Raw genomic sequence first — 11,480 nt, 5'->3', positions numbered from 1 at the left:
CCACAGAGGATCAGAAGTCTCCACGGAGACCAGGAAAAGCCCTGCTGGTTCCAGGACTTTCCATGCTAATTCCCACTTTACAGCTTCCTGCCCTGCCCCTCCCCACCCTTTACTCTAAACACCCTGAATGTTCCCACTTCAGCACCTTTGTCCATATCTTCCACCACTCAGCCTGCTCCCGCCTTCCCTGCTAAGGTGACTTTGTTCTCTGCACCACGTCTTCAAGGCGCTGCCCTTCTAAGTATTGCCCAAGGACACCCTCTGCCCTGTTTCCACTCCTCCAAGGCTTTAGCATCACTTCCCAGTGGGGAAAATTGGAACCTAAGGCCAGGGAATTACGGGTCAGCTGCGGTTTTTTAGGGGGGGGGGGGGCACACATGTCCTGGGACCAGCAGGTACTCATTCATCCCATGTTTATTGAATAAGTGAAACTTTATAGATGTATCCTTTTATATTTGAACAGAAAAACCACCAGGCCCTGGGATATGGGCTGGCACTCGTTATCTTAATCTGTAAAAGGCTGTAAAAAGGGGGGATGGGGACTGCTGGGTGCCAGTCCAAACAGAGTAGCTCTGCTTGTCTCCTTAACTAATTGGGTCTTCAGGGAAGATTCTGCCCACAGAGGAAAGAAGAGGATTCTTGCAGTGAAAAAAAAAACAAGAAAAAAAAAACTCCCTTCTTGCTCCAATATTCTCTAATCACCACCCATTCTGCAGATACTGACTTTTGCTCTAAAAGATTAGCCTCCCCAGGCAATGAAATCACAGAATCACAGCACCAAAGGAGACCTTGCACTTGGGTGGCGCCCTCGCCCCCATCCAGAGCAGGAACACCCTGCAGGTCCTTGCACGCCTTCTGGGATGGGGAGCTCCTGAAGGAGCTGGGGGTCATCTTTAAAAACTCTTAAGAAGGAGCTCTGGGCCTCTTGCAGGGTCTTTGGCTGCCCCAAGAGTTGAGGGTAGGTGGCTCAGAGAAGGGAGCCGAGGAGAAACCTCATAGAATCAAAGGACAGTTGTTGTTTTTATTGAGGCGTAACTGACACGTAACATTATATTGGTTTCAGGTACACAACATAATGATTCAATATTTGTACACATTGCGAAATGATTACCTCAGTAAGTCTAGTTAACACCCATCACCACAGTTATACATTTTTTTTCTTGTGATGAGAACTTTTCAGATCTACTCTCTTAGCAACTTTCACGTGTGCAAAACAGCACTGTTAACTAGAGTCGTCCGGCACAACACACACAGGATGTATTTATTCTATAACTGGAAGTTTGTGCCTTTTGAAGTTAGAGACTCAGCATTTCCCAAGGTTTGGTGCCTGACCCCTGTTGCAGAACCTCCTGGGGAAGTCCTAAATCCATCTCTGGAGGAGACCCAGGAATCTGCTTTTTAAGCAAGCTCCCAAGTGATGAAACAACCATTACTGTCCACTGTCCAGACTCCTGCCCCAGCCCGGGAACCTGTATATGTCACATATTCCTTTTGGATCACCAGGTTCCATTTCACAGTGGGGCCACTGAGATCCACTCCCAACAGAAGGCATGCACCCAGGGTGATTGACAGGAAAGCAAACCACCAATACGCTTTGTCATTCATGTCTTTGCTTATTTCATCTGGTCCAAAAACAAGAGCACTTGTACCCTCTCAAGATGCCTCATCGTAGCATCGGACTCTCTTCCGATTGTGCTCCTTTTATTATAATTTTTAAGCCTCAAAGGCCCCCAGGAAGCACAGGCTACAGAGCAGCTCCCTCTGGATTTGGATGGTTTGGGGCTGTTGCCGCTTAGACAGGGAGTGTGGCTGCCCGTTGAGCTGTCTGTGGACAGAAGGTGGTCACAACAGCAGCATTCAAAGGAACCCCCTCAAAGGAAAGCACAGTTGAGAGATGGAGCTCTGGACCCAGTAAGTTCCCTTTCTTGGGGGTGGGGTTGTCGGGGGATGACTCCGAGACAGCTCTCTTTCACTTATAACCAAAACAACCCTGGCCGTTACATGCTCCCATTCTGATGTGGGTGGGAAAACATCCTGCAGGCGTGTGGCCCCGCAGCTTCCTCTTATCCATAGCTGCTAACTAGGGGCGTGAGCCTGTGTTCTCTCACCCGCATGTTGGGGTAGAATTTAAAAGGTTTAAAAATCATTGAGCATAACCCCGTGGGGTTTTTCTGATGCCTTTTTTCTTTTCTAGGCACCTAATAATGTTGATAAGCCGAGGGGGCTCGCGCTCTGCTTCTGAGGCCTGGGAGAGGATTCTGTTTCTGTCGGCCGGAGAAGACCTGTATTCATTCATGAATCTGTTCATTCATTGCTTTATTCATTTTACTGACATTTACTGCTGCTGGATGGTCTTCACTCCAACCCTCTGATTTCTTCTCCACCTTTCCTACCACCTAGACCAGTGATGGCGAACCTTTTGAGCTCGGCGTGTCAGCATTTTGAAAATCCCTAACTTAACTCTGGTGCCGTGTCACATATAGAAATTTTTTGATCTTTGCAGCCATAGTAAAACAAAGATTTATATTTTTGATATTTATTTTATATATTTAAATGCCATTTAACAAAGAAAAATCAACCAAAAAAATGAGTTCGCGTGTCACAGGTTCGCCATCACTGACCTAGACACTCCTCCTGACTGTCTCTCGTTTCTGCAGCGTCGGCAGCATGCAGGCAGCTGGGGTGTGACTCGAGGCCAAGCCTGTGACAGGGTGTCTGGGAAAGCATCTGCACAGATACACCTGCCTCTGGATCCTGGCTCCTGTCCCTGGAGTGTCTTCCCACAAAGAATGGTTTTCAGGCTCAGACCTCAGTTTGCCTTTGCTCTGAGCCAAGCCTGGCCTAGACCCCTGGGCAGCTAGCCTCCTACAGGTGGGGGGAGGGCCAGTGAAGGATTCTATTCTCTGGCCTCTTTTAGTGCCAACCTGGGTTGGGGTTGCCACCAGCCCCCAACAATCACAACTGTAAGCCGACAGCAGGCTCCCGAGACATACCTGGACCACTCACGTGGCACCACCAAGTAGACGGCAAGACCAAGTGCACAGCAGGCCCTTTGTAAATACTTGGCACTAAAACATATGGGGAGAAAATAATTTCTGAAAGATAAAGATTTATGAGTCATTTGAACTGCCACGTTCCATCATCAGACTGTAAACTAGAAAGGCGGGAGCCCCTGTTTATCGGGTGCTTACTAAGTGTCAGGCCCTGTGCTGTATCATTTGAGACAGTAGAAATGATCATTCCACCCTCTCCTTCACAGAGGAAGAAATCAAGGTTCAGAGAGGCCCAAGATCACCTGGCCAACAAGAGATGAAAGCCAAGATTCAAACCTGGGCCTGTCTGGCTGCAAAGTGCATGCCTTTAGCCTCTTTGCCTTTTTCCTGTCCCACCTTTAGAACTAAAGGGCCCTCGGACAAGAGCATAGGGCCCAACCTCTTGCTGCACAAGCCAGACTGAGGCCTCAAAGGAAGGTCCAGACCTCCTGAACCCTGACTATCAGTATGGAGAACTCTCTGTCGCTGAAAGTATATAAACACCTTCCTCTTCCCCAAACAGCTATTTCAGCGCTGACCTGCGTCAGGCAACTACCTAGCACTGGGACTATAGCGGTGATAGAAAGATGGGGTCCCCCACCATTCAGTCAGGTGGGGGAGCCCAGGTGATCAGAACACGAGAAGGAACTGAGAGCTCAGTTGGCTGGAGTGGGGGTGGGTGGTGGGTCAGGGAACCTGGGAAGGATGAGGGGAAGTATGTGGGGCCAGAGTCTGAAGGACTTTGAGGTCATGCGTGGGGGGTGGGGGGGTACAGTTCACCTTTGCCCTAATATCATGGGGCTCCACTGAGGGGGTTTCTGCAGGACAGTGACATGACAAACCTGGACTCCGGCTGCCACGGGGAGATGGGGACAAGTTGGCAGCAGGGGCTCCAATTAGGTGGCTGTCTCATGGCCAGTGTGACAGAGTGGCCTCTGAGGAAAAAGGAAGTAAAACGAAGAGAAGCAGGTAGATTGGATGGATTGTGATCTGTATTCTGGGGTGGGAGTGAAAGACTTGGTGAGGCCGGGCTGTGGGCAGTAAAGAAGGAGGAGAAGTTAAAGAGGGCTCTCTGGTCCAGTGCTGCGGCCACCTGGGTGGAAGAGGCAAGGGAAATGGGGCTGGGGTGGGGGTGAAATGCAATAAGGAGCTCCACCCTGGACCTGCTGGGTTTGGGGCACCTGAAAACAGGTGAGCAGTGCAGTCAGCCTCGGCAGGCAAGTCGGCAGTCTCCTGCGCCCCCTGCCCGGCTGCGCCAAGCCCCTGTGTGTGTGCATGTACACGGTGGGGGTGTGAAAAGGCTGTTGCAATGCTCCTATTTATATAATGCTACAGAGCACACTCAAACCCTCTCTAATCCTCTCGTCTGGTCCTCAAAGCATCCCAGTCAGTTCTCCCCATTTCACAGATGAAAAACCTAAAACCCAAGAGGTTAGATGAGTTCCCAGAAGGTTTTGCTTATGCCGTTTTGCTATCCCTACTTTAGCACTTACTCTTCACTCGGTTGCCCCCAAAGACTAAATTCCTTAAGGCAGAAGTCCAAGGTCACAACTCCGGCCCACGTCTGCTGTCTTCCAGGCCCCACGCAGTCACCATGAAGGTCACTGATCCCCTTCCCTACTCTCTTTATGAAAACCTCTGCACAGCTTTAACCGAGTTGCCAGTTGAGCAACTCAGTTAAATGGGGCAGATGTGCTGATTGGTCAAGACAAGTTCCCTGATGCTGTTAGTGGCTGTGAGTCTCAGTGAAAATTAACTAACTGGCTTCTGGGGTGTTGAGTGTGGCAGGGAGAGGCATGTCCCCAGGGTGAGGAAGGCCTGAGTGGGCCGATGGTCTCTTCGCTCTGTCCTATTTCAGGACCCAGGAGTTCGGTGCCCATTCCAGAACCTCTGCCCTAAGCACCCTGACCTTCCGTCCACCCTGTGAGCTCAGAACCAGTGGCCCTCACACAAGCCCTTTCTTCTCTTCCTCTTCTCTGCCCCCTCCCCACCTCTGTCCCAGCAGGCACTTGGCGGCACCCCAGAGGCCCGCTGGGAGTCAGGAGGGAATGTTGAGCATCTGGCCAGAGCCCAGGCCAGCCCTGTGGGTTCATGTTAGGGCACCTGCTAGTGTGCAGGACCCTGGGGCCAGCCATCCTATGATTGGCTGGAAAGATCTGGCTTCTGGCCATCCTAGCACCCAGGGCCCCATGACCCCAAATCCCAGCTATAAATAGATGAGAACCTGTCAGCCCCCTTGCCCATATCCAGCCTCCCCATCCTCTTGGCCAAGAATGAAAGGGCGACTTGAAAGGGTGCAGAGCCCAGACAACTAGCTCAGCTGCTCTGGACCCAAACCTTCTGCCGACCTAAGGGAAAATGCTCCATCCTCCAGAAATTCAGGGATCTGTCAAAGCCCAGGCCCACTCAGCCCACATCTTGCTTCTTTCCCCAATAACTACCCTGGTGTAGCTACTGCTTCCAGCCTCCAGATTTCTGAGTCATTTGAATCACACTTGAATATGCTGCCACAAACAAGGTATTCATTAGGGACCCACTGGCCACTCCTAGGGGAGTGTGTGTGTGTGTGTGTGTGTGTGTGTGTGTGTGTGTGTGTGTGTGTGTGTGTGTGTGTGTGTGTGTGTGTGTGTGTGTGTGTGTGTGTGTGTGTGTGTGTGTGTGTTGGGATGCTGGTCTTTGCAGAAAAAATTTTTGAGCTTCTTTACAGCTTTGAGGACATTAGACCAACTACTGTCCCTTACCTCACACAAAGGGAATAAGCCTTACTCAAGGTTACACAGTAAATGACTTGCAGAGCAGGAACCTGACTCGCAGGTCAGCACTCATGCAGCCTCAAGCTGATCACGAGCCCTACTCCCGGCACCACTGGGGTTTTTGCTTATGCTGTGCCAATGGCCTGGAGTGCCCTTCTTGCTTCTCTCTCCTTCTCTTAATCTCACCCCTTCTTGGGTTTAGCCCAATACCACTTCCACCAAGAAGCCATCACAGCTGTCCCGACCCTCTCTCTCCACCAACATATACACTCCCCTTAACACTACATTTACTCAGTCATTTGCTTGGCACTGACCAAAATGTCATGAATAATTATTTTCCTTTATTTAGGAGTGGTGAGTAGAGTCTATTTCTTAGGTCAAATCCTAACAATTAATAATAGCTGGGTAAGGATTGTGAGGCTATATCCAAAATCAGCAGGAAAGAGTGCGGTAATTGATTAGTGATGTCTGCCCTGGCCATAGACTATGTCAACCCTTATGCCAGGTTTTGCTACCCCTGCTTTAGTACTTACTCTTCACTCTGTTGCCCCCAAAGGCTAAATTCCTTAAGGCAGGAGCTCAGCTATATAGATCAGTCAGCTTCAACTGTCAGAATAGGGATTCTCCACGCCCTGCCCACCACCCAATGTCAGCAAGGGGGCAAGCAGACGATGCTGGGGGGAGGGAGGAATGACAATTATCCCCTGCTCACATCTGGATGCACCATGCAAAGAACTCTATAGCCACCACCTCAACTAATGTGCAAAAGAAGCCTGAGAGGCAGGCAGCTATTCCCTCTCCTTGTCACATGAGGAAACTGAGGCACACAGAGGTCAAGTGACTGCCCCGCATCATGCTACAGGAGTTGGCAAGTTCAGACCTCCACCCAGGTCACAGAATGGCAGCCATCCAGAATTGGCAGGAATCATCCAGTCCAGTGCCCCAGAGGACATAGGACAGCCAACCTGTCAGGTGACCGCCCACTTGCCCTCTCCTACCTCCCATGACAGGAAACTCCCTAACATCCAATGCAGGCTAGTCCATTCCATCTGGGGGCAGTTCTGACTGTTGGCAAGCTCCTTCTTAGCCTGAGCTGGAACCTCTCCTCATGAACTCCATTGGCCAGTACCACCCCTCACCCATGTCAAATATTTGCAGGCAGCTCTCAGGCCCTCCCAGAACCTTGTTTCCTCTAAGTAACACGCTTCTACAGCACCTGCCATCTGGAAGAGCACCTGGTTTAGAGGCATCTTGCTCTCCATTGCTTTCTCTGAGAGCACATCTGTTTGCCTACTTTGGTGACCGAATCATCTCCTCCCTCATTCTAGATCCGGGACTTCTATGAATACAGCCAAATGTTTGAAACCATCAATAATTTTTTTTGAGTTCACCATGCTTCACACTGTACATCTCTTTGCCAAAATACCCGTTCTCTACAAAACTAGAACAAACTAGAATAACACTGTCAGAGCAAGAAGGGCCTTCGAGACCCCTAGTTCAAACTCCTCAGATGAGTGAGAAGGGCCCTGTCTCAGGTTCGATGCTGAGATGATGAAGAGCCAGACTAGAACCTAAACATCCTCCTCCCAGTCGTGGCTTCTGCCCACCAAACACTAGGTAATGTTTGACTTGAAATCCTGCACCCAATTCAAGGTCAGGCGAGCCAACCTGGGTCATACAGAGGACTGCTGATAGGTCAGGGTGAGAATCTGAACTTTGCAGGCCTGAGGCTCCCGCTGGTCTCCACACAGGGCTCATCCTGCGTTAGCACTCATGCTTGGGGCTTTGCCCTCCCGGGTGGGCTGAGGATGCTCCAGCCTCACATGGCTCTGTTCCTCCTTTCCTGTGTGCCCTCAAACAGGAGGTCTCAAAAGTCAATCCTGGAACAAGCCTTCCCTGGAGGCCCTGCCCCTCATTTTTTCCTCTTTCTGCATCTCCTCATTGTCCCAGAGCTTGTCACCATTTTGTCTCTGTGTCTCTAGAGAGCATGATGAACGCAGCGGTCTCTCAGTCTTTTCATGGAGTTGTATCTTCAGAGTCCAGGATAATTAGATGTTCAATCAAAACCCAAAGTCATGAATGTTCCATGGTTACTGAGGAGGTCCAATGACACTTTTGGGGAAGGGGATACAAAAACTTGACCTTGAGGGCAGAAGACATGTCCCCTCCGCCAGACACAGGCGTGCCTGTTGTTTTCCAGTTACTGAGCACTTATGATGTGCTGGGCACTTGCACTCATCACACAGATTCCTAACCACCCTCATCGCTGTCTAAATGATGGGGAGACTCAAGCTCACAGAGACTTAGTGACGTACACCCAAGATGTGGCAGAGACAAAATTCAGGCCCCCGTTGTATGACATTTAAATTGTCATATAGATTTTGAAATCAGCTTGAAAATTACTATTAGCTTAAAAAATGCCTGCTGAAATTTTTATTGGAATAGCTTTGAATCTACATATTAGTTCAGAAAAAATTAACCTCTTAAAAATATTTAGTCTTCCTACCCATGTATGTGGTATATCCCATTTTTTTGAGTGTCCTTCCTTATCTCTCAATAATGTTTTGTAGTTTTCAGTGTATAAAGTATATAAGCTTTGCACATTTTTTGGTCAAATTTATCACTAATTACTTTATATTTTAATATTATAACTTATTGTTTTTAATTCTATTTATGATTATTTATTGCTTGTATACGATTTTTATCACCTATAAATAATTAATTTTTATGTATTCGACATATATTCTGATAAACTCATCCATTAGTGTTTGTATCTGCTTTGATTATTTAGTATTTTCTACAAATACATTATGCCATCTTCGATAATGACAATTTTATTTATCTTTCCCCAATTTATATGGAAATTTTTCTTGCAGTGGCTAGGACTTTTAGTACAATGCTGAAAAAAAGGCATTGAGAGCAGGTGTTCTTAACTTTCCCCTCCTAACATGGGGGAAAGCATTCGAACTTCACTATTAAGTATGTTGTTAACTGTTAAGTTTCTTAATAGAAGCTCCTTTTCAGGTTGAACAAGTTCATTCTATTTCTAGGTTACTGGGAGTTTTTAATCATGAATAGACAGTGAATTTTGTCCAATGTTTCTTTATTTTTTAGTCTACTAAAATGGTAAGTTCCACTGATTGACTTTCAAATGCTAAAGGAACCTTGTATTTCTGTGATTAATCTTACTTAATTATGCATAATGTATTAACCTCCTTCTATAAATAAAATTTGCTAAAATTTTGTTAAGAAAAAAATAAAAACATAAAAAAATCCAGACCTCTTCCATGAGCTGCATTCATATTTGGAGCCTGGCCCTTATCTGGACTTTACCTAGTAGTTACTGGAAATCGAGGAAGGACCCTACCGAGGAGGGGCTGATGTGAGCCCTTCGATTTGTGACATTCAAAAAATAGACTTATTGGGGGTAACTGCTTTCTAGGGCACCTACTCCATAAAAGACTGGTATGTGAATAAACTCCCTGTCACGTACAGACATTAGGCACAGGTCATCTCTCTCTCCTATGAGATGTTTCTAGCACCTCTGGATACTATTTATATATATAAAAGGCTAAGTGTCTGTCTGACCGGTAGCAATGATGCACACTGACCACCAGGGGGCAGATGCTCAATGCAGGAGCTGCCATAAAGCGCACTGGCCATTTAAAAATAAACAGCACCACCGGACTGGTGCCAACAAACCAGCACTCGGCTTTCCCCAAGTGGGACACAGGCCCCACCACCACCCCAGAGTGACACCCCACCAAATCGCAGTCAATGCTGCCAAGACCCCATGGCGCAAAATGCAGCCCACAGCCCAGCCCAGCCTGGAAGTGGTGGCTGTGGGTGCCAGGTAATGATGTCATGTAGCAGCACCTGGCTTCCTCTCCCTAGCGACTAGCCTCCTTGGAGTTTCTTCAACCCAAGAACCTGACTTGCTTTATAGCCAGGTGCAAACATTTTACAGTTTAACCAAATGTTTGTCAAGCATTTTTCCGTGCCTCATCTCATTTGATCCTCACAGAAGTCCTGGAGTAGGTAGATAGGAGACTAGGTAGAATCCTATTTTCATTAGCAAGATGTGAATAGCGATATTAAAATATTTATTCTAATTAATTTCCTTTCAATGTGCACAAATCCATGCACTGGGACACTAGTCTTTCCATAAAATCCTGGAAACTGAGGGTTGGTTCTAAGATGACAGAGTCAGTCACACTCCCTTTTTTTTAATTTAAATTTTTAAAAATATATATTTTATTGATGTTTTACAGAGAGGAAGGGAGAGGGATAGAGAGTTAGAAACTATTATTATTTATATTAGGGTGCGCTTTTTTTTCATTTTTTTCTTTATTAAGGTTTTACATATGTGTCCTTATTGCCCCATTGGCCCCCACCCCCTCACTCATGCCCTCACCCCCCTGTTGTCTGTGTTCATTGGTTAGGCTTATATGCATGCATACAAGTCCTTTGGTTGATCTCTTACCTCCTCACCCCCCACCTTCCCTCACAGGTTGGACAGTCTGCTCAACGCTTTTATGACTCTGGTTCTATTTTTGTTCATCAGTTTATGTTGTTCATTATATTCCACAAATGAGTGAGATCATGTGATATTTATCTTTCTCTGACTGGCTTATTTCACTTAGCATAATGCTCTCCAGTTCTATCCATGCTGTTGCAAATGGTAAGAGTCCCTTCTTTTTTACAGCAGCATAGTATTCCATTGTGTAGATGTACCACAGTTCTTTAATCCACTCATCTGCTGATGGGCACTTAGGCTGTTTCCAAATCTTAGCTATTGTAAATTGTGCTGCTATGAACACAGGGGTGCATATATCCTTTCTGATTGGTGTTTCTGGTTTCTTGGAATATAGTCCTAGAAGTGGGATCACTGGGTCAAATGGGAGTTCCATTTTTAACTTTTTGAGGAAACGCCATACTGTCTTCCACAGTGGCTGCACCAGTCTGCATTCCCACCAGCAGTGTACGAGTGTTCCTTTTTCTCCACATCCTCTCCAGCACTTGTCCTTTGTTGATTTGTTGATGATAGCCATTCTGACGGGCGTGAGATGGTACCTCATTGTTGTTTTGATTTGCATCTCTAGGATGATTAGTGACTTTGACCATGTTTTCATATGTCTCCTGGCCTTCTGTATGTTTTCTTTCAAAAAGTGTGTATTTAGCTCCTTTGCCCATTTTTTGATTGGATTGTTTATCTTCCTTTTGTTAAGTTGTATGAGTTCACTCCCTTTTTTAAAACAAGGAAACAGAGGAAAAGATCCTAAGCTACCTCTGGAGAGTTACAGATGCAGAATGTCTGGAGGAGGAGGGTGTTGGTGGGGAACCTGGGAGAGAGGGGGACGAAGAGCTGTGACTTGTAGGAGGGGGGAGCTTCACTCTGAGGTCCCACGAGGCTGAGCCAGGGCCAAGGGAGGGAGCTGAGACTGCAGCTCATGTGTCCTGAGGAAGCACCTGTGATAGTCAATCTGCCCAAAGATGGCCACAGGCAGCCCTGGGAGGTAGTGAGGGCACTGGGTCTGGGCGTGCGCAAACACAAGCTGCTTGGTGGGATGGGAGGGGCTGCAAGCACTAGATGGTGGGCAGTCTCCATGAGACAGCCTTGAAAGTCCCCTCGACCAGAGAGCCCTGCTCTGAGCCTCTCCTCACTCACTGCTCAGGGGTCCCTCTTGCTGCTGGA

This window comes from Myotis brandtii, unplaced genomic scaffold (assembly GCF_000412655.1).
Source record: "Myotis brandtii unplaced genomic scaffold, ASM41265v1 scaffold32, whole genome shotgun sequence".
Classification (NCBI taxonomy): Eukaryota; Metazoa; Chordata; class Mammalia; order Chiroptera; family Vespertilionidae; genus Myotis; species Myotis brandtii.
The sequence above is the reverse complement of the archived record's forward strand: the minus strand, read 5'-3'. Positions refer to the sequence as shown.